Raw genomic sequence first — 24229 nt, forward strand, 5'->3', positions numbered from 1 at the left:
TGGAGTTGTAGATGGATGTTAATGAAGTCGTAGACAGGATCTACAGCTTCACTAGCATCTCTCAGCATTGTGAACAACACCGAAGGAACTCAGGTGGTGTACATGTTTCTCCATATTTTATATTACTATCAAGCATAGAACAAAATCATCCCAGAAAACAGGTGTGAAATATTCAAGCAGGGTGAGAGAGAGAGGGCCACAGACATCAGTAATACATTCCAGACTTTTGACATACAGTGGTAACCTCGGAAGTCGAACGGAATCCGTTCTGGAAGTCCGTTCGACTTCCAAAACCTTCGGGAACCAAGGCGCGGCTTCCGATTGGCTGCAGGAAGCTCTTGCAGCCAATCGGAAGCCACAGAACCCACATTCGGGTTCCGAAGAATGTTCGCAAACTGAAACACTGACTTCCGGGTTTGCAGCGTTCAGGAGCCAAAACGTTCAACTGGTAAGGCATTCGCGAACCAAGGTAATAGAAATTACAAGTCTATAAGAAGAAAATTGGCACGCAAATCCTGTTTTTCCAGGGCGATGACCTGCCTTTCCAGAAACCTTAGTTTGTGAAGTTCTGCAGATATTTCACCTTTATTGTTTTAACCACAGCCACTTATTGGCTACGGTGCGTGTGTGTAGATCTATTACGTTCTACATTTAATTCCCCCAACAGCAGTGGCGTAGTGTGGGGGGTGCAGGGGGGCCAGCCGCACCGGGAGCAACATCGGGGGGGGGCGCGCTCGCACTCGCAGCTCTCTGCCCCTACCTGGCTCACTCACTCTCTCTCACTGCAGTGCTGGCTGTGCGAATCCGATCCGAGCCGCCAGGTCGCCGCCCACTGTGGAGGGGAGGGTGCCAGGCGTGCGGTGCGGAGAGAGAGCGAAGGACTATCTGGGGGAGGGACAGTGCAGCGGCGGGGGGGGGGCGCAAATTACTTGCCTTGCCCCGGGTTAGGGGGCGCAAATTACTTGCCTTGCCCCAGGTGCTGACAACCCACGCTATGCCACTGCCCAACAGCGCTGCAGAGTAGGCTAGGCTGAGAGGCAGGCTGGTCCAAGGTCACCCACAGACGACAACAACAACAACAACAACAACAACAACAACATGTGCCACATCTGTAAGGAAATCAATCTTTTAATGTGGCAGCGCCTACGGAACTCCCTGCCTCTTGATATCAGGCAGATGTCTTCACTGCACTCTTTTCGGTGCCTGCTAAAAAGGTTTTTTATTGAGACGAGCTTCCCCAGACATGGAGAATGTGTCTAAGAGACACAAATCCAGAATCTTCCCAGGAGGACTGGAAGCTTTTTTCTAGCCTATTGAAAAAATAATTTCCCATATGTGAAATCCACAGCGGGGTTTGAAGTTTAGGGGGAAAAAGCAGAATATTTTAAGAAACCCATGAAAGAGGATGAAACTGGATATGGTGGAATTTTAAGACACAGTTGTCTGCAGACGTGATTATAAATATTGAGGGAGGGTGAACGGGAACACATTAGTATGGCAGAATAAAGATAACTGTTGAGCGATAAAATATAACTTTGAACCTTGAAATAAAAGAAAAAGAAATCTGAAAAAAAATGCAGATGTATGTTTTGATCAGTTTTTATGGCTGATTTTATTTCTTTTAATGTTTATTTTTTTAAATGTCTCAAGGTTTTTTTAAAATCTACTGATAATTCTATTGTTTATTATCTTTGTAAACTGCTTTGAGGGTTGTTGTTCCTGCAGTCGAGCGGCGTATACATTTTATGAAATAAAATAAAACGGAACACATATTAAGAATGTAAGAATACAAATCATAGCTTCTCACTCCCCTGATTTCCCCTCTCTAGGGACAGTAATTGGTCCAGAGTTTTGCAAATACAGTGGTACCTCGCAAGACGAATGCCTCGGAAGACGAAAAACTCGCAAGACGAAAGAGTTTTTCGTTTTCTGAGTTGCTTCGCAAGACGGATTTCCCTATGGGTTTGCTTTGCAAGACGAAACGTCTTGCGCCTTTTTTAAAAAACCGCCAATGCATTCCTATGGAAAACCGTCAATACGCAGTGGTGCTTCGCAAGACGAAGAAACTCGCAGAACGAAAAAACTCGCAGAACGAATTAATTTCGTCTTGCGAGGCACCACTGTATTTCATTCCTTGATTCCTGGCTCTTGCGGTCCCTTTCCAAGACTACAGTTCTGTGATTCTCTGATTCTAAAACCCTGCACCTCCAAGCTGCAGTTCTTTTGGGCTAACCAGAAGAGACAGCTGGAAGGTTGAAACTCCCCTTGCTGTAGCAGCTATATTTATCTGTTTGAAATATTTCCCGTCCACCTTTCTGGGTCAAGGCAGAGGCACCTCCCAAAATACCCGGCTTGTCATCGAACGAACCCTTAAAATACCAACGAACCAGTAAAACCTTAAGCCACCCAGCCCGTTAAACCTAAAATCAACTCCAATGATTGCAGTTAAAACTGGCACCAAAGAAAGAACAGGCGAATGTTGAAACGGAGGCGAAAGGAAGCAATCGAATGGGGAAGGGTCGTGGGTCAGTGGCGTGCAGGAAGATCCGGGTTCGATTCCCCAGTGGCTTATCCAGCTGCTGCCAATCAGTGTGGACAGTACTGTATTAGATAGGCCAAGGGTGTGACTCTCTACAAGTTTCCTAAGTGAGGTTGCAATACCACTCCAGAGGCTCAGCATCGTGTCGGTGACAACCCGGGCGCTGGCCAATCGGTGCTGCCTGCCGTGTTCGGTTTTGCTTCGGAATAGCGGTAAACGTCTCAGACAAAGGAAAGGAAAAAGTGGATTTGGGTATCAGGTGCCATGAGAACACTTCCAAGCTTATCTATGAGGCATAGAGATTAGATAGATGATAGGTAGGTAGATAGGTAGGTAAGTAGATGATAGACAGACAGATAGGTGATAGATAGATAGCGAGTCTTGAATCTTTGTAAACTCCCTTCCCAATGCATAGCTGTCAATGTTTCCCTTTTTTAAAGGGAAATTCCCTTATTCCGAATAGGATTCCTCGCAAGTAAAGGGAACAGTTGACAGCCATGCCATTGACTTCAGCCAGCCAACTTCACTGAGCTCTCTTTAGCTCCTGCTAAAAACATTTTTGTTCTGGCAAGACTACCCAGGTGTGTAGAACGTTGACGTGTGTTTTACGCTGTTTGTGGCTCGTTGGTTTTAATTATTGTTCAAATGTTTTTAACCACTAACTCCACTGTTTTGTTAATAATTTATTTTCCTGGGAAACCGCTTTGAGATTGCTGTTTTGAGTGAGCAAGCGGTGTACGTTTTTTTTTATTTTTACAAAATCAGTCAATAAATCTGGACTCTGACTCACAAGGGCCAGTCCCAGATGTTGGGAGAGGCTATAGCTGTGTCTGGAGAAAGAGAGACAAGGAGGTCAGCAAGTAGGTGGATCGAATCATAGAACTGTAGTGATGGGTGATGTAGTCCAGCCCCCTGCCTGCCTCACATCTAAATAATCCTTGAAATATGGCCATCCAAACTCTGTTTAATAACCTCCAAGGAAGCAGAGTAGAACACCTTCCGAAGTTGTCCGTTCCACTCTCAAAAAGCTCTTCCCACCGGAAAGTTCTTCCTAATGCTTAGTTGAAATCTCCTGGGTCTTCGGTCTTTGACCCGCAAGGGCCAACCCCGGGGCTCAGTGGGAAACGAAAACGTGCCATTTGCACATGCTCAGAGAAACCCACGCCACTATCGGATAGTACACCCACGGAGGACCTTAAGGTCCATAAATAGCAAAACCCTAGAGATCCTGGGCCCTAAGGAAGTCAGATTAGCCTCAACCAGAGCCAGGGCCTTTTCAACACTGGCCCCAACTTGGTGGAACGCTCTGTCTCATGAGACCAGGGCTCTGCGGGATCTGATTTCTTTCCGCAGGGCCTGTAAGACAGAATTGTTCCGCCTGGCCTTTGGCTTGGAATCAACTCGATCCCCTTCCCCTCTTTCCTTTTTCCTTCTGTGATGGAACTCCTATTTGGGGACTTCCCTGGCTTTTTTTCTGGGCCCACATAGGACCAGACTGGATGGTTAGCCTTGGTGAAGACTTGACTTTTTGAGTTTCTGCTGAAATGAGGCTGCATTTGAATGTTGTATTTTAATCTTGTTTTTTTAAGTTGTATTTCAATCAGTTGTTTTATATCTGGCGTTAGCCGCCCTGAGCCTGGTCTTGGCTGGGGAGGGCGGGGTATAAATAAAATTCATTATTATTATGGTTGTTGTTGTTGTTTAGTCGTGTCCGACTCTTCATGACGCCCTGGACCAGAGCACGCCAGGCCCTCCTGTCTTCCACTGCCTCCCACAGTTTGGTCAAACTCATGCTGGTAGCTTCGAGAACACTGTCCCACCATCTCATCCTCCGTCGTCCCCTTCTCCTTGTGCCCTCCATCTTTCCCAACATCTCGGTCTTTTCCAGGGAGTCTTCTCTTCTCATGAGGTGGCCAAAGTCTTGGAGCCTCAGTTTCAGGATCTGTCCTTCCAGTGAGCACTCAGGGCTGATTTCCTTCAGAATGGAGAGGTTTGATCTTCTTGCAGTCCATGGGACTCTCAAGAGTCTCCTCCAGCACCATAATCCAAAAGCATCACACAGAGGAAATTAAACAGTGTTCGTGCAGGCATTTATTCCCACCGGCTCGCCTCTCCAAAAAGCCCCATCTGTCCTCGTTTCAGGGAGGAGAAATAACTGCCGTGTTACAGGGAGGTGGGGTTAGGACGGATCCGACCTGCCCTGGCACGACCGGCCTCCCCGAGGCGAAAGGCCAGCCCTCCTGGCCCAAACTGACTCACCTTCCTGCCTCTACCTGCTCACCTCTGACTCATCTCTCCACCTGGACCGGGGTGGGGCGGCAGAAAATAAATAAGAAGGAACCTGAGAGGTGGGAAGCCAGGCGGGCTCTTTTTGGAGGCAGGAATTCGGTGGTGAAAGAGGAGTTTGCGTAGCCACACCTGCATCAGGTGTGCAGGGCTGGCGATGTCGCTTTGGGGTCAGGCTGCCAGGCGACTGATTGGCAGGGCTGTGGTCCCGCCCACCTGCCCAAGCCGGCCCGCAAGGTGGGTGTTAACGTAAGAATCTGGCTCGCTGACGGGATCCAGTATCCCTCAGAATGGGATCTTACTAAGTCCTACTCAGAGCAGATCCATCAAAACAAATGGTCTTCGTTTAGGACCCATCTGTGCCGTACATTTAAAACGGCATTTTAATAATAATAATAATAATAAATTTTATTTATACCTTGCCCTCCCCAGGCTCAGGGCGGCTAACACCAATAAAATCACAGTAAAAACATAATAGGTGGAAAAGGGGGGGAAGGAAAAGGGGGGGGGGACGAATTTAAAATACAGGAATTTAAAATGCAGCCTCATTTTAAAGTAGCTGATAAATCAAGACCATAAGGGGAGGGAAACATAAGGGTCAGACTGAGTCCAAACCAAAGGCCAGGCGGAACAGCTCTAAAGGACTGTACTGCTTTAAAGAACTGTGGCTTTCCCCCCAGGGAATCCTGGGAATTGTAGTCTGTTCAGGGTGCTGCGAATCGTTGGGCCCAGCCCCTTCACAGAGCTAGAGTTCCCAGAATTCCATGGGAAGTGTTAAACCGCTCTGGGAATCGTAGCTCCATGAGGGGAATGGGGATCCTCAGCACCCGGTCCAAACTACAGTTCCCAGGATGCTTTGCAGGGGGACATAACTGTTTAAAGTGGGGTGATACTGCTTTAAACGTATAATGAAGATGAGGCCTTAGTTATGGCACCAATTCTATTATTATTATTATTATTATTATTATTATTATTATTATTATTAGGCTGTCAGTATGTTTTCTATTATGTTTTTAATCGTTGGTGTTCTGTAACGTGTTTTTAATGTTGCACACCTCCCCGATAAAAGGTGTATATAAATTGAATAAATAAAATTTAAAAATAAAAAATAAATTTCAATGGGTGTATATTTTTGAGGAGGATTTGGGTCGACACGGCAATTGTGTGTGTGTTTGTATGTAGATATATAGATACAGACACACACATACAGATATACAGAGAGATAACTATAGATTATAGACGTATAGATATATATCACTATGTATATAACCTGTGTTTATTATTCTTCCTTAACATATATGCTGCTTGAAGCCAAACAGTCCTCTGAACTCGGCTACCGTTAACGGGGACGAAAAGCCAATTACGCAAAGCTCAAAATATGAACGTCCCTAATTAAAACCCACGATAAAAAGCAGTCTCATTACAGTGTAAAAATAAACACCAGTCATTACAACATGTGGCAATAATAATAATCATCATAATAAACATAATAAAATGACGCAGCATTTGAAAGAAGAGACTCGGCTTGAGAGGTCAGCCCGGGACAAGGGGGCCGCACATTCTCCCGGGGGCGACGTTCTAGGGGCCGCATTCCGGCCAGGCAGAAGCCAGAGATTTTGATACCCCATCCCTTTTCTCTCACGCTCAAACACGCCTCTATCCTCCGCCAGCGAAGCAAGAACCAGTTTCAAGAATTCAAAAGCACATCCTGGTCTGGCAGAAGGGCCCAAGAAGGGCACCGAAGAGGACTGCAAAAGGAAAGTCCCATATTTTTCGCTCCATAAGACGCACCTGACCATAAGACGCACCTAGTTTTTAGAGGAGGAAAACAAGAAAAAAAAATATTCTGAACGAAACAGTGGACATATGATTTTTGTGGTTCATGCTGTGGCCACAGACATGTGATTTGACATGCAATTTGGGGTAGCCCAATGCAAAAATCCTGAGGATCCATGTGGATCCGTGCTTTGTAACCACGTTTTTGCGCCATTGCAGCCCCACGCAACACTGGGTGCGTGATTTTTTTGGTGCAGGCTGTAGCCATGGACATGCTATGTGATCTGATGGTGAATTTGGGGTGACCTAATGTAAAAATCCTGATGATCCATGGGCTTTTACCTCCCCCCTCCTAGGCAGCCTCCTTTATCATTGGGTCCCTTATCTCTCTCCCCGAGATCAGCTGTTTCGTTTCAACACTCCCTTCCCTCTTATTTGCCTTAGTGTCTTTTCCTTAGCTGGTGTAGGGAAATGGTTGCTTATGCATGTAGGAAAATGGTTTTCCATTTCAGTTTTTTGCTCCTCCTTTTCTTCTAATTTCTCTCCTCATTGCTTTCATCTTCCTGTCTCCCCTCCTTGCAAGTTTGCTGTCTTTACCTCCCCCCTCCCAGGCAGCCTCCTTTATCTCTAGCGTCCCTTATCTCTCTCCTTGATCGGCAAACGATCAGCAGTTTTGTTCAACACCCACTTCCCTCTTTCAAAAAAAAAAAGAAGAAGAAGAAAAAAAAAGCATGATCTGTTTTTCGCCCCTAGGCAATTCGGCTCCAGGGACCATGCATTTGCTCTTACTTTTTAGGATGAGAAAAGTGCGTCTTATGGAGCGAAAAATACAGTAATTTGGGGAGATTCTCCAAATCTCTTCCTTGCATGGTGTCCCATTGGGAGTGATGGGGTGGGAGGTGGGGAGCCTGGCAGTAGGGGGCGCCGGAGGCAATAGCGGGCAGAGCCACCCCATTCTGCTTTTGCCCTGACCCTTTCCTCGCTGCTGGCTTCCGGAAGGGGCAACACTGAGACAGTAGAGGAGGAAACTGGCAAGCCGGGACACCCCCAAAACTGGTTGTCAGTAGGAAGGCAAGCAAGCGAGGGCTGGCAGAGGGCAGACCAAAGCTGGTGGGGCAGTGCCCCATTGGTCCTACTCTAGGGCCAACCCAGCCTGGCTTCCCTGTAAACACACATTTTTTGAAACCCCACTCTAAGAACTAGTGTGACCTAGCGGCTAAGAGTGTCGGACCAGGAATATTCCGCAAAAGAGGAAGGGTATCTTTTTATATGCGACGGTGGCAGCGAGAGTTCTGACCGCGGCAAAACGGAAGAGTAATGAAATCCCTCCCCTCTATACAAGATTGGATCCAGAAGCTGGCAGAATGCGCTGAATTAGATGGTCTATCGGAAAAAATAAAGAATAAATCGAAGCAGGAATTTGTCTCAAAATGGGAGGTTTTCAAAGAATATTTGAAAAACAAATAGTACCTCAAGTTAAGAACTTTGCTTCAGGATGAGAACAGAAATTGTGCTCTGGCGGCAGCGGGAGGCCCCCATTAGCTAAAGTGGTGCTTCAGGTTACGAACAGTTTCAGGTTAAGAACGGACCTCCGGAACGAATTAAGTACTTAACCCGAGGTACCACTGTATTTGTGTTTTTTGTTTTTCCTTACTATATCATTCATAAATAAATAAATAAATAAGTAAGTAAGTAAGTAAGTAAGTAAGTGTCGGGCCAGGATCTGGGTTCAAATTCCTGCTCAGCCACGAAGCAAAATGGGGGTGACCTAGGAGGCCAGTGGCGGCCTCTCAGCCTGACCTACCTTTACAGGGTTGTTGAGGGGATTAAACATATTTGTTATAATTATTGTCCCGCTTTCACCAGCGGATCCCAGGCCTGTTTAAATTGGGGGGTGGGGCCTCGAGCCCCTCGGAGTAAAAGGCAGGAGACGAAAATAAAACAGGCCGCCCCCTTTCGTCCGGCACAAACGCCGCCCGAGGGGGCCAGGAAACCCAACGGCTGATATTTCACTTCCTTCACCTCGGCTGCCCCCCTTTCTTTCTCTCTCCTTAAAAAACAAATCTCTGGTGGCTTCGCTCTCGGAAGGGATCGAGTGTCGGACGAAAACAGGATGTGCACAGAGCCGGCAGGGAGGCTCACGTCCAGAGCGAGACAGGCACTCTCTCGGTTTCAAGCCTGCGAGGAGAGCGGGGCTGGGCACCCAGCGGCTTGATGTGGGGGTTGGACTTATGGCGCAGAGGCCCTTAGCCCCGTGGGCAGGAGAGGAGCCTGGCAACTCAGCAGTGGAATAACGTCAGGCGCTGTCCAACGAGGGCTGAGTCTGCGCAGCCATAGGGGGAAAGGGCTGTGGCTCAGTGGTTAGAGCAGCTGCTTGGCATGTAGAAGGTTTGACCCGCCATTGGCTTCTCCAGGTAGGACTGGGAGGGAGAGCCCTGTCCGAATGCCAGGAGAGGCGCTGCTGCCAGCCAGTGTGCAGGCAATACAGAGGCGGCTTCTGGCTCCGTAGAAAGTACCTCCTCCGTTCCTGCCTAAATCAGCCTTTGTTTCATAACCATGAGGACTAGAATCTTCCTATTGGTTTTAAAGGAAGTTCCGTAGCATCAATAGGAGGTCCCAGGGGTGTTCCCTGGCGTCTCCAGGTAGGGGTGGGAATTCCCCCATCTTTGGAAACCCTGGGGAATCCACTATCCCTATCAATTCCGAGCTCGGTGGGCTGATTTTGTAACTTGGCTTGAGCATCTTCCTGTTTAAACCAGCCCATGAGGACTAGCACCTTACTATTGTGCTTTAGGGACGTGGGTGGTGCTGTGGGATAAACCACAGAGCCTAGGACTTGCCGATCAGAAGGTCAGTGGTTCGAATCCCCACAACAGGGTGAGCTCCCATTGCTCAGTCCCTGCTCCTGCCCACCTAGCAGTTCAATAGCATGTCAAAGTGCAAGTAGATAAATAGGTACCGCTTTGGCGGGAAGGTAAACGGCGTTTCCGTGCGCTGCTCTGGTTCACCAGAAGCGGCTTAGTCCTGCTGGCCACATGACCCGGAAGCTGTACGCCGGCTCCCTTGGCCAATAAAGCCAGATGAGCACCGCAACCCCAGAGTCGTCCGCAACTGGACCTAATGGTCAGGGGTCCCTTTACCTTTACTTATCGTGCTTTAAGAAAGGGGCATAGCTCCATGGCAGAACACAGAGGAAAGTCCCGGGTCCTATCCCTGGAAATCCCAAGTGGGGTTGGGAATGTTCGTTGCCCAAAATCCCGGAGCGCGGCTGGGAAGACCAGCGGCCCAGATTTTGCCCCCGATTTGAAAATGAATTACCATATTTTTTGCTCTATAAGACTCACTTTTTCCCTCCTAAAAAGTAAGGGGAAATGTGTGTGCGTCTTATGGAGCGAATGCAGGCTGCGCAGCTATCCCAGAAGCCAGAACAGCAAGAGGGATTGCTGCTTTCACTGCGCAGCGATCCCTCTTGCTGTTCTGGCTTCTGAGATTCAGAATATTTTTTTTCTTGTTTTCCTCCTCCAAAAACTAGGTGCGTCTTATGGTCTGGTGCGTCTTATAGAGCGAAAAATACGGTAGTTAGTGGAGTCTTTCGCCCTTTATAGTAAAGTGGAGCCTATCTAAAAACTGCAGGTCGGGCGACACTCACGTGTGTGCTGATTCCCGTTAGAAGCAATTGGCTCCTTTTTGTTTCGCTACCTCCAAGAGTTATGCTCCTAGTCCTCATGACATCGGGGAACAAAACCATTTGTAAAAACCCGAGCGGCGACTGGGGATCAACATAGGTGTCAGGTCCCTTTGTCCACTCATCCCTACCTGGGGATCGAACCCGTGACCTTCGGCGTACGATGCATGTGCTCCACCAGTTAGTTACAGTCCTTCCCCTAAAACCCAAACAAGTTCCTAGTCCTCATGGTTCTGGTTAAAGAACTGACTTAAACAGGAAGCTGCCTGTTGATGTAGCCCAATATTGTGCGCACGGGCTGGCAGAGGCTCTCTGGGAGTCTCTCGCAGCCCTACGTAGAGATGCTTTGGGGGCCTGACCCTGGCATCTTCTGCAGGCCAAGCAGCCGATCTGCCTGCTTCTTTTACCCTACCTCCTCAAAAGGCAAGCAAGCTTTAGCACACCCCACCCTCTCTCCCTTGCTTTCTGTTTTGAGCCTGTTGCTACACAGCAGCCGGGGCTAAATTGCAAAAAGGGAGAGAGAAAGAAAATAAATTAGCCGTTGCTCAAGACAGGGCAGGAAGGAACAGAGGTGTCTTGCAACGCTGCGAGCTCCTTATCTGCAGTAAGTTTGCGCAGGGAAAGTGTTCAGGCCAGCCGCCCGGCCGTTCCTACGGATTGGACTCTGCTTGGCTCCGGGTCACCCAGCTGAGCGGGTCGCTGGCCAGAAAGAACATGAGAGCCTAGGAATAGCTCTGCTGCAGGATCAGGCCAAAGCGGAGGCCCAACCACCCTGGCGCCCTGTTCTCCCAGTGGTCAGACAAAGAGCCTAGGGGTCCAGATAGACTGTGTCTGCACCTGGAGGTTCCGCAAGCACCTAAGAAGAGCCCTGTGGCCGGACTGGGCAGCCAAGGGGGACCCCGGCTATCCCAGGATCCTGCTCTTACAGCGGCCAACCAGGTCCCTCCCCTGGGAAACCCGCAAGCAAGATCTGAGCCTGTGGTCTCCAGCAACTGGGATTCAGAAGGATAGGAGAGGCAAAGTATAGCTATCCTGGCTAGTAGCCGTCGACAGCCCTTCTCCTCCACCATGAATTTGTCCAATCCTTTTTTAATGCCGGCCAGGTCAATGGTGGTAGCCTCCTCCTGTGGCAGCGAGTTCCACAGGTTAACGGCAAAGGAGCCCTGCCCGTCGGCTTCCCTGGCTGCGTCTGGTGGGGTGCTGTAGGGAAGAAGAAGATGGCCTTTGGGTCTGATCCACAGGGTCTCCTCCTGGGTTCCTTTAATCTGCACGGAGAGGATATCTTACGGCCCTCGTATCTACAGGACCGCCTCTCCTGGTCTGCCCAAGGTCCATGAATAACCAGAGGTCCCGGGCCCTAAGGAGGCCAGACTATCCTCCACCAGGGCCAGGGCCTTCTCAGTGGTGGCTCCGACCTGGTAGAATGCTCTGTCCCATGAGACTAGGACCCTTCAGGATTTAACCTCCTTCCGTCGGGCCTGTAAGAGAGAGCTATTCCGCCTGGCCTTTAATTTGAATTCAGCCTGATCTTTTATTTCCCCCTCCGCTTTTATGAAGAACACCCACTCTGAGACCCCACAGCTAATTCTCCCCTGGTCTCCTCGCTGGCCCAAGTAGGACCAATTCAGCCAGCTAGCCCTGAGGATTATCTAATTGATTTTTGAATTTTATTGTCATTCATGTTTTTATACTGTATTTTATGCTGTTTTTATAATCAAGTGTTCTAACGTGTTTAAATTTGTTGCTAGCCGCCCTGAGCCCAGTTTTTGAACCGGGAAGAGTGGGGTATAAATAAGAAATTATTATTGTTGTTGTTGTTTCCTTGGGAGTTTGGGTAGCAGCAACACCTCACTGGGCTTTTTGGAGTTTGCACCCATCGTTGATGGGTAAACAGTGGCTCCTTGATCAGAAAGGGTTTGCAAAAAGGTCTGGCAGGGGAAGGTTCTGCTGTGTCCCCGTTCCGAAGCTGCCCAAAGCCGGTCATCAAATAGAGGGTCAGTCGGCTTGACTCCAGAACTGTCTGCAGCTCTGGTTTCTTTGACTAGATATCATGAGATCCCTTTTGCTTGTCCCCGAAACTCCTCTAGCCTCTTCTGTAATGGCTAGACTGTAATGGCTAGACAGCTGTCCATGGAGGCACAGGTCAATTCTGTGTCCAGGGCAGCCGTTTACCAGCTCCATCTGGCACACAGGATGCGACCCTCCCTGCCCACGGTCTGTCTGGCCAGAGTGGTGCATGCTCTAGTTATCTCTCGCTTGGAATACTGCAGTGTGCTCTACGTGGGGCTACCTTTGAAGGTGACCTGGAAACTGCCATTAATCCAGAATGCGGCAGCTAGACTGGTGACTGGGAGCGGCCGCTGGGACCACATAACACCAGTCTTGAAAGACCTTCATTGGCTCCCAGTACGTTTCTGAGCACAATTCAAAGTGTTGGTGCTGACCTTGAAAGCCCTAAACGGCCTCGGCCCAATATACCTGAAGGAGCGTCTCCACGCTTTTAATGTTTAACAGACTATTGTATTTTAATACTTTGTTGGAAACCACCCAAAGTGGCTGGGGAAACCCAGCCAGATGGGCAGGGTATAAATAATAAATTATTATTATTATTATTATTATTATTATTATTATTATTATTATTATTATTGCTGTAGATGTGTGTGTGTTCTCTGCAGATCTCCAAATTGACTCCTTTTGTAGGACACCAACAGACTCCAGCCAGCAATGCCCCTCCTTTCAGATGACACCGAATGAAGCCAAATGTGGGAAGATTCAGGAGAGAGAGAAAAAACATCCTTCTTCCTGCAGAGTGGGACTGTGGAACTCCTTGCCACAGGAGACAATGATCGCCACCAACTTGAACGGCTTTAAAAGAGGAATTGGCAAATTCATGGGGGGGGGGGGAGAGGACTGGAAATTGCAGGAGGCAAGAGTGCTTGTGTGATCAGATCCTGCAAATGGATTTCCCACAAGCACCTGGGTGGACCCTGAGAGGAGAGGAGGTTGGGACTAGCTGGTCCATTGGTCTGATCCAGAAGCAAGGATCTCCTGAGGTTCGTATGGGACCTCCAGCTCCAGAGGCAGTCTATCTAGTCCTCCAGGTTCTTCAGGGTATTTGGCCACGGTGAGACCAGAACGCGGGAATAGATGGGCCTCCTTTGGCCTAATCCAGCTGTAGAGCTCTCCTGATGTTCTTACGGACATGTAACTGCGTGCCTGTGTGCATGGCACGACCAAATTTAGACGCAAGATAAACCGGGACGTTTGAGGGGTGAAAAACAACCGGATTTTAAGCAGCAAGCAATGAGACAGACAGCAAGTGGAAATGAAGTGGTCTGTCCGCCTGGAAACTTTTGCAAGTGCAAAGAGGACTGAGAGCAAGATCACATCTACCCTCCCCGATATAACATCAGGAGCACAAATACAAACACACAATCTCTTCTCCCCGAACTCTGGTGAATTTCCAAATCGCAGCCATTTCCTCTAGAGATGATGATGATAGATGATAGATAGATAGATAGATAGATAGATAGATAGATAGATAGGTAGATAGATAGATAGGTGATAGGTAGGTAGGTAGGTGGGATGTGGGTGGCGCTGTGGGTTAAACCACAGAACCTAGGACTTGCCGATCAGAAGGTCGGCGGTTCGAATCCCCGCCACGGGGTGAGCTCCCGTTGCTCGGTCCCTGCTCCTGCCAACCTAGCAGTTCGAAAGCACGTCAAAGTGCAAGTAGATAAATAGGTACCGCTCCGGCGGGAAGGTAAACGGCGTTTCCGTGCGCTGCTCTGGTTCGCCAGAAGCGGCTTGGTCATGCTGGCCACATGACCTGGAAGCTGTACGCCGGCTCCCTCGGCCAGTAAAGCGAGATGAGCGCCGCAACCCCAGAGTCTGTCACGACTGGACCTAATGGCCAGGGGTCCCTTTACCTTTGCCTTTAGGTAGATAGACAGACAGACCTTGCAGCGGTTCTCAGCCAAGGGTCTCCAGATGTTGTTGGACTACAACTCCCATCATCCCTGAGCTCTGGCCTTGCTAGCTAGGGGTGATGGGAGTTGTAGTCCAACAACATCTGGGGACCCACAGGTTGAGAACCGCTGCCTTAAGGGAAAACAGATATACACAGTGATTCTTCCCACTGCAGAATTAATTTTTGTCTGGGGAGGATGAGATCTCAAGAGCTGCTAGCTGCAGATGGTGGGTGCCTGACCGAGGTTTTAAGATTCCAGCAACAGCACTGACCGAAAGCCGGGTTTTCCGCCCAGACCCCAGGCACTTCTGCAAAGAGGTTATTTTGGGTTCTGTTGGTCACACATGGCATCTGCGGTCTGGTCACAAGGTGCCTCGCTGCAGCTCACACGCCTTGCCGCCCCCTGCTCCCGCCCACCTCCTCTCTCCCGTGGCCTCGTGTGGACGGCTTAGAAAGCTTTTCAACATCTACATGCAGCCGCTGGGAGAGATCATCAGGGGTTTTGGGCTGGGTGTCCATCAGTATGCGGATGATACCCAGCTCTACCTCTCTTTCAAATCAGAACCAGTGAAGGCGGTGAAGGTCCTGTGTGAGTGTCTGGAGGCAGTTGGAGGATGGATGGCGGCTAACAGATTGAGGTTGAATCCTGACAAGACAGAAGTATTTTGGGGGGGACAGGAGGCGGGCGGGTGTGGAGGACTCCCTGGTCCTGAATGGGGTAACTCTGCCCCTGAAGGACCAGGTGTGCAGCCTGGGAGTCATTCTGGACTCACAGCTGTCCATGGAGGCGCAGGTCAATTCTGTGTCCAGGGCAGCTGTTTACCAGCTCCATCTGGTACGCAGGATGAGACCCTACCTGCCCACAGACTGTCTTGCCAGAGTGGTGCATGCTCTGGTTATCTCCTGCTTGGACTACTGCAATGCGCTCTATGTGGGGCTACCTTTGAAGGTGACCCGGAAATTACAGCTAATCCAGAATGTGGCAGCCAGACTGGTGACTGGGAGTGGCCGCTGAGACCACATAACACCGGTCCTGAGAGATCTCCATTGGCTCCCAGTACGTTTCTGAGCACAATTCAAAGTGTTGGTGCTGACCTTGAAAGCCCTAAACGGCCTCAGTCCAGTATACCTGAAGGAGCATCTCCACCCCCATCATTCTGCCCGGACACTGAGGTCCAGCTCCGAGGGCATTCTGGTGGTTCCCTCGCTGCAAGCAGCCAAGTTACAGGGAACCAGGCAGAGGGCCTTCTCGGTGGTGGCACCCACCCTGTGGAACGCCCTCCCACCAGATGTCAAAGAGAAAAACAACTACCAGACTTTTAGAAGACATCTGAAGACAGCACTGATTAGGGAAGCTTTTAATGTTTGATTTATTACAGTATTATAATATTTTTTTGGAAGCCGCCCAGAGTAGCTGGGGAAGCCCAGCCAGATGGGCGGGGTATAAATAATAAATTATTATTATTATTATTATTATTATCAGGCCGAGACGAAGCCACGGAGGAGGGCAAAGCGATCGATGGCTACTGGCCACGGTCGCTTTGCTCTGTCGCCGTGGCCGAAGGACGTGGTACTTCTTCTGCATCCCAGCGGCTAAGGGATCACCAGGTGGGGAGAGTTGCCCTGGATGCTAGCTGTCAAAATGAGTTGGAAGGGCACCCAGGGGTCATCCATCCAACCCCCTGCAATGCAGGAGCCCCGGCTAAACAATAAGCGTGGGCCAATTCACAGGGGAAGATGCTCTGCCAGTGGCTATTAATCCACATCCATTCCATGCCTTGAAAGCACATTTATAGCACCTCCAAAGATTTTGGAAACTGTAGATTAGGGGTGTAAATTAAGAGGTAAGCTACTAACCATTCCAAGTTTGTCCAGTCCTTGTTTAAAACTGCCCATCACCGCCTCCTGTGCAGGGCCTTGCAGAGCCAGGCAGAGGCCAAGGCCAGGGAGATAATGTGCCCCCCCCCCTTCTTACCCTGGGGACAACTGAAGTCTTATAAATAAGTATATAAATAATTTTCACAAAAGTTATGCTGACGAATAATTTTATTTCAAGGCTTGAACTGTATCTGCATATAAAGACAAAATGGAAGATATAGATATACAATAGTGCTTTTTAAAAATACATAGGGAAAGGGATTATTTTAAGTACCATATTTGTCGCTCTATAAGACGCACCAGACCACAAGACGCACCTAGTTTTGGGAGGAGGAAAACAAGAAAAAAAAATTTGTGAATCTCAGAAGCCAGAACAGCAAGAGGGATCACTGCACAGTGAAAGCAGCAATCCCTCTTGCTGTTCTGGCTTCTAGGATAGCTGCGCAGCCTGCATTCGCTCCATGAGACGCACACACATTCCCCCTTACTTTTTAGGAGGGAAAAAGTGAGTCTTATAGAGCAAAAAATACGGTACTTACAGGGAATCCTCCCACCACCGCCAGCTTTGCGCCTCCGCATTCGCTCCAGTGCATCCCCTGCGATTGTGAATATGCTGACCGAGGCCCCGTTTGGAATCGGAGGCCTGGGACCCCCCCCCAGTCTGGGCCTGCTCCTGTGGCAGTGAGTTCCACAGTTTAACTCTTGTGCCGCGCGGAGAAGCACTTCCTTTCACTTTGCCTGGAATCCCTCAGCAGCCGGCTTCGTCAGTATGTCCCCAGCCTAACCCGCCTAACAAAGGAGGACCAACCATGCATGCATTTTGATTTTCAAGTTTGCACGAATCTGCAATGCAGAAAAGCCCTGATGCAATTAACCCTTCCCAAGGGGGGGGGGGTGAGTCAGAGGCAGCGTCTGCAGAGGCATCTCAGCCAAGACATCCGCCTTGTTGCCTTGCATGCTCCAGACAAAGGAAGCCTTCATCGCAGGGGGGCGGGGGGGGGGGGAGGTACAGGCTAGAAAGGAAAAGGGCCTTGAGTGAGGCAGAGAGGAGAGAGAGAGAGAGAGAGAGAGAGAGAGAGAGATTCCTTCTAGCAGCAAAGGGAGGCCTAGTAACTCTGACGGCAATACTAAGCCAGGCTTTCATTGAAAGGCTTGCCTTTCCTGTCCCTATCCCTGACATAGCGGCTGGTGTGTTGGGACCAGGTCCTGCGTTCAAATCCTCCTTCAGCCCTGGACCCCACTAAAGCAAATAGTCTAATTGGTCAACGTCTAAAAGATATCGAGCAATCAAGCACCAGAACAACCAGGCCACAACATTGGTACCTCGGGTTACATACGCTTCAGATTACAGATGCTTCAGGTTATAGACTCCGCTAACCCAGAAATAGTACCGCAGGTTAAGAACTTTGCTTCAGGGTGAGAACACAAATCATGCTCCAGCGGCAGCAGGAGGCCCCATTAGCTAAAGTGGTGCTTCAGGTTAAGAACAGTTTCAGGTTAAGAACAGACCTCCGGAACAAATTACCGTATTTTTTGCTCTATAAGACTCACTTTTTCCCTCCCAAAAAGTAAGGGGAAATGCGTGTGCGTCTTATGGAGCGAATGCAGGCTGCACAGCTATCCCAGAAGCCAGAACAGCAAGAGGGATCACTGCGCAGCGATCCCTCTTGCTGTTCTGGCTTCTGAGATTCAGAATATTATTTTTTATTGTTTTCCTCCTCCAAAAACTAGGTGCGTCTTATGGTCTGGTGCGTCTTGTAGAGCGAAAAATACGGTAAGTACTTAATCTGTGGTACCACTGTATAAGAAAATTCTGCCCTTGGTATGTTCAGTTTCCACCTCTCCATTTTGATTCTCTGGCCCCATATCTGCACAAACTTATTTTCCCAAAATACAGAGGCGCTTTTACACTTGCAAGACTGGGTGTTTTGCCATCTGCGGTACTTGAGGGTCGATTCCAAAGGATACCGCCTGAGAAACGCCTTTGCCCCTGTGGAGATGGTAGCACCGAAACAGCGGCCCACGTCCTCCTGTCTTGCACTCTCTACAAAGAGCTGAGGAACGAGATCATCACCCCACTCGTACTAACCATCCCAGGGCGCTCAGCCACTGCCACAATGTGCTTCCTTCTATCAGACCAAAATGAGCAGATAACAGCAAAGGTTGCAAGGTTCATAGCAGGTGCGATCAGAATAAGGGCCACTAACTGACTGCTTTGGGAGAAAAGCAATGACAAACCTAGACAGCATCTTAAAAAGCAGAGACATCCCGTTGCCAACAAAGGTCCATATAGTTAAAGCTCTGGTTTTGCCAGTAGTGATGTATGGAAGTGAGAGCTGGACCATCAAGAAGGCTGATCGCTGAAGAATGGATGCTTTTGAATTCCGGTGCTGGGGGAGACTCTTGAGAGTCCCATGGACTGCAAGAAGATCCAACCTCTCCATTCTGAAGGAAATCAGCCCTGAGTGCTCACTGGAAGGACAGATCCTGAAGCTGAGGCTCCAAGACTGGCCACCTCAGGAGAAGAGAAGACTCCCTGGAAAAGACCCTGATGTTGGGAAAGATGGATGGCACAAGGAGAAGGGGACAACAGAGGACGAGATAGTTGGATAGTGTTCTCGAAGCTACCAGCATGAGTTTGACCAAACTGCGGGAGGCAGTGGAAGACAGGAGTGCCTGGCATGCTCTGGTCCAGGGGGTCACAAAGAGTCAGACATGACTAAACGACTAAACAACAAGAAACTGACTGCTGATTCTGGACCTTAAATTGTGCTTTTATATCAAATTTCATTTTCTGCGTATACTGTAATGTTTTACTGTTGCTATGGCCATTGGCTAATGCGAATACAGTTTTATTTATCGATCTCCTTCAGCCATGAAGCTCCGGGGCCAGTCATGGCCTGACCTACCTCACAGGGTCACGGTGAGGACAAGCCATGTGCAAAACCACCTCCAAAATCTGCCTACGAGAGCTCCTTGGAGGAAAAGTGGCGTAGTCAAACTGTGGAACTCCCTGCCACAAGAAGAAACTGGAACGGCTTTAAAAGAGCAACCACCAGGCAAATTCGCGGAGGAAAAGGCTACCGATTTGTGGTTCTGCTCTGCTTCCGTAGACATACGACTCAAGAGAATTGGAAGGGGCTGTAAGGGTCATCTAGTCCAACCCCTTGAAATGCAGAATTTCCTTCAGGTACAGGGCGGTATAGAAATAAATTATTATATTTTTTATTTTTTATTGGCCTAAAGTGAGGCTTGAAGCCACAAACCTGAGATTGAGAGTCTCATGCTTTACAGATGGAGCTATCCCAGTCCCAATTCAAAGTCTTGGCGAATGCAATGGGGCTTACTCGCAGGAAAGCAGGGTTCGGATCGTGGTCTAAGCGACGAGGCGGATAGTCACAAAATCATAGACTTGTCTGGCTAGAAGGGACCCCAAGGGTCTGGCCAAGTGTGGTACTAGTTCAGGGGTCAGCAAACTCAGGGGGCCGGTCCACTGTCCCTCAGACCTTGTGGGGGGGCAGACTATATTTTGAAGGGGGGAAAATGAACGAATTCCTATGCCCCACAAATAACCCAGAGATGCATTTTAAATAAAAGTAAACATTCTACTCATGTAAAAACACGCTGATTCCTGGACCGTCCGTGGGCAGGATTGAGAAGGCGATTGGGCCGGATCCGGCCCCTGAGCCTTAGTTTGCCTACCCATGTACTAGTTCCTCCCTTGATCTGGATTCTACACTTACGTTTATCTAGAATTGCATGAGCTATTTTTGCTGCTGCATCACACCATCAGCTCACGCTAAGCTTGTGGTCTACCAAGATCCCTAGTTCCTTCCTGCAAGTCCTGCTGGCAAGCCCCCTATTTGCACCAATTTGGATCTCGCCTCTGCCATCCAATCACTCAGCTGCCCTTGTGTAACTCACTCTGTCTTCTTCACTCCTCCTGCCTCAGATCTGGGGGTCTATAATACTGACTACCTCCTATGGGGCAGCTGTAAGATACAACTGAGCAATACAAGGCCCTGAAGCACAGCACAAAACACTCTGCAAGGCGAAGGGACTCTTGAATGCGTAGGCAGGATTTATTTTAGGGCTGCAGGAAACTACAGCTAATCCAGAATGTGGCAGCTAGACTGGTGACTGGGAGCAGCCACCGAGACCATATAACATCGGTCCTGAAAGACCTGCATTGGCTCCCAGTACGTTTCAATTCAAAGTGTTGGTGCTGACCTTAAAAGCCCTAAATGGCCTTGGCCCAGTAGACCTGAAGGAGCATCTCCACCCCCATCGTTCTGCCTGGACACTGAGGTCCAGCACCGTGGGCCTTCTGGCGGTTACAGGGAAACCAGGCAGAGGGCCTTCTCGGTGGTGCCACCCACCCTGTAAAACTCCCTCCCACAAGATGTCAAAGAGAAAACCAACTAACAGACTTTTAGAAGACATCTGAAGGCAGCCCTGTTTAGGGAAGCTTTTAATGTCTGATGCATTACTGTTTTTTAATATTTTGTTGGAAGCTGCCCAGGGTGGCTGGGGAAGCCCAGCCAGATGGGCGGGGTATAAGTAATAAATTATTATTATTAATTATTATTGTGTTAGGGGGGTGCAGAACTGTGTTATCTGTGACGCAATTGGTCAGTTCATTAAGTATTTTTATTTATTTACTTGTTTGAGGGGGCAGCTGCCCCCCCGGCTACGCCCATAGTACTCAGACATTTGACTGTTCAGGGACATAAGGAGCAGCAACGGAATGTTTGCAGTCCAGACTCTGCGAGGGAAGGGAATGCTGTCAGTTCAGTTGGGATGAAGATTACCAGCCGAGACCCTGAGGGAGAAAAGATTTGAAGCTGCGGGGAAAGACGAGGGTTGGAAAATTTGATGTCAATGGGGTTTCCAGAGCGGGAAGCCTTGGGACATGTAGGATGTTTAGAAGTGGGGACTGAGAGAGGATGGTTAAGAGCCGAGTCAAAGAAACAGAATTTCACAGATGGATTTGAACGGCCTCAGTCAATTCCTTTGCCACATATTAAAGGTAAAGGGACCCCTGGCCGTTAGGTCCAGTCGTGACCGACTCTGGGGTTGCGGCGCTCATCTCGCTTTACTGGCCGAGGGAGCCGGCGTACAGCTTCCGGGTCATGTGGCCAGCATGACTAAGCTGCTTCTGGCGAATCAGAGCAGCGCATGGAAACGCTGTTTACCTTCCCGCCAGAGCGGTACCTATTTATCTACTTGCACTTTGATGTGCTTTCGAACTGCTAGGTTGACAGGAGCAGGGACTGAGCAACACGGGGATTCGAACCACCGACCTTCTGATCAGCAAGTCCTCGGCTCTGTGGTTTAACCCACAGCGCCACCCGCATCCCATTAGCCACATATTATGATTGGCTTAAATCAGGCCTAGGCAAACCAAATAAAAAGGGTGCCTAGACATTTCGTCGTGGCAACTGTAACCGAGGTTTAGGGTGCCGTTTGGCAATTAACATACAGTATACATCTGAGTTTCTAACAGTTGGCAGAGAGATCCGTCATATTCCCGCCTCCAGAGCACATGTCATTCCCACTCCAAGCCCTAACAGGCCCCTGACTTGTCTGTTGAGAAATCCTTCAAGCCAGTTGACCTCACATCATGGGCGTGGGATGCAGAGAAGAGAAAGATCTAGGAAGCAGCGGCTGGGGGTTGGGGAGCGGAATGGGGGGATGGGCTTTTGGGTGAGGGGTGCAGATAGAGGTGACAGGAAATCTCTAAGGACTTTGCTCAGGTGGGGTGGAAAATGTTACCAAACCAGCTATTACCTTCTCGTTCAAGAGGGGAAAATGAAACTAAAGTACTAAACGTCTTTTTTTTAATCCAGTGGCCATAGTGGAGAGGATATTGAAGGAGGGACCCCCCAAAAGCTCAGGAATGCAGTAATTTGAGGTGCCTGCAGAGGGGAGAGAGATGTACCCCCCTTTCATTTTGGGACACTGAACAGATTTTTTTTTTTGTAGCTCTGGCTGAGAGAGTTGTGCAGCTAAGGGAAAAGTTTTGCATTTTTAAGAACTCATGTCTCTTCAATTTCTCTTCCCTTTCCCCCTCCTCTCAACATCTTGTGGGTTTATATATATATATATATATATATGGGCGTAAAGACAGTCTTTTTATCTGCCTACTGCAAACTGTCTCTCTGTTTCTCTTTAAAAAACAGCAGCGCCACCCAAATCAACAGCGCAACCTCTACGCAGGCCTGTTTACTCAGGAGTACAGTGGGGTTTCCTACCCACCCAAAAAAGCTTGCATGGGGATAGCACTGTTAAAATATTCTTGGGATGTCGTGCAGACGTTGGTGGGGTGGGTGTAAAGAAGAGAGTCAAAGAATTCGCCCCCCCCAAAAAAACTCCACACACATTGCATGGGACGTGAATCTGAAAAGGTTTTGGGTGCTACAAAAATGTGCCCTGGGCCAATGGTTCATTTCCATCTAAAAGATGAAATTGGTAGTGTGCTGTAGTGGTTAGAGTGTCAGGCTAGGACCTGGGAGAGAGCAGGGTTCACAATCCTCCCACTTGGCCACACGGAGATCACTGGGTGTGATCAGTCCCTGCCTCCCTCAGACTAACCTACCTCAGAGGGTTGTTGTGGGGTTTAAAAGAGAGGGGTGGAACCATGAATGCCACTTTAAAGATAAAATGTGATCCACAAACACAATAAACAAACGTATTTTTTAAAAAGAAATATTGATAGTTGAAGACTTCCACATTGATCCACACTCGGGATGTGAATTTGAAACAATGTGTTGGATGTTGCAAAAACTGTGTGTGTGTTTCCCTATGGGGGAAAAAACATCAATACCCTGTTTCCACAAAGAGTTTCAGAAACAATTATAATCTCACAAGAAGGAGAGGTATAAAATGTGGCCCGACTTCAGAGCTAGGAATCAGACCTGACAAGCCCTTGTCTTTCTCTCAGACACAGAGGCAACCGCACAAAACAAGCCTGTTTCTTTCTTCTGACTTGAATGAGTCAAATCTAGAGAAAGGAAATGGAGGGGGGAGGAGGAGGAGGAGAAATGGGTAGAGTGGAGGGAGGGAAATCTTTTCGCACGGTTTTGTAAGAGCCTGTAAGAAGCTTTGTAAAGTGGCTACTGTTTCTTTAAAAAAGTACAGACACAAAAAATATTTTTTTGGCTCCCTTTGTCAGAGAGAGGCCTCGAATCTTGCTAAACTCCCCGGGTTTCAAGAGCGAGCTAAAAATTCTGATGTACAAAGCTGTGGGGTGCAAGGCCTCTTCAAACCCCCATTCCCCAAAAGCTCAGGGGTACAGCTGATGGGGAAAGGGGCGCTGAGGCTGTCTGAGCCCCCCCCCCCCCAAGTCCAAAACCGCTTACTGGCAGAGTTGTGGCGCTTTCCCAAAAGCCACATGAAGACCATGGGCCTAATGTGAAGTGGGCTGGTTTTGCAGAAATTATGATGTTTTCAGCCCACGCTTTGCTGAGCTATGGGGTTTCAACCTTCCCAGCCACCTGCCCACCTGCTCCCCACAATCCAGAGGTGACACAAAACTGCTGTGAGTTGCGGCAACTTTAGGAAAGGGTTTAAGCGTTCAAATTTTTGCAGAGGCCTTTGCTTTCTTTAGGAGCATGGAGGAGCCTTGGGCTGAGTAATTCCCCCCCCCCCTAGGAAAAGGTGTGTGTGTGTTTGTGGAAGGAGGTCAAGGATCTAATGTTGCTTTATGGACGAAAAAAATTATTATGACTGGCCAACAAGAGACAGTGGAAAATCCAGAAATATGTTTGAAATAAGGGGCGGGGAAAGAATTAAGAGGCAGACAGAGACTTCTTGGCTATCCCCTCTTTTTTTCCTTTCTGTTGGTGGTTCAGTTTTTAAAAAAACTTTTTTCAAAATGTGTCATGGGATTAAAAGAGAGAGAGAGAGAGAGAGAGAGAGAGAGAAGATGAGAATTTTGCTAAAGGATTTAGCCAACCAGCTTTCAAAAAATAAAATCCTCTAGGCAAAGGACGCTGAGAGATTTTTAACACCCATTTCCCCCCCCCTGAATCAATGGGACTCAGAGTTTCCTTTGGCTAAAAAATAAAAAGAAATCCCAACTTGGGAGAGGCTT

The 24229-nt window shown here is 48.7% G+C and overlaps 1 protein-coding gene across 1 annotated transcript in view; it reads right to left on the bottom strand.

Moving 5' to 3' along the window:
- Window positions 1-24229, bottom strand: part of CDC42SE1 (CDC42 small effector 1) — a 41552-nt gene that overhangs the window by 16563 nt on the left and 760 nt on the right. The window lies entirely within an intron of this gene.

Source organism: Podarcis tiliguerta (assembly GCF_965153285.1).
Source record: "Podarcis tiliguerta genome assembly, chromosome: 16".
NCBI classification, from domain to species: Eukaryota; Metazoa; Chordata; class Lepidosauria; order Squamata; family Lacertidae; genus Podarcis; species Podarcis tiliguerta.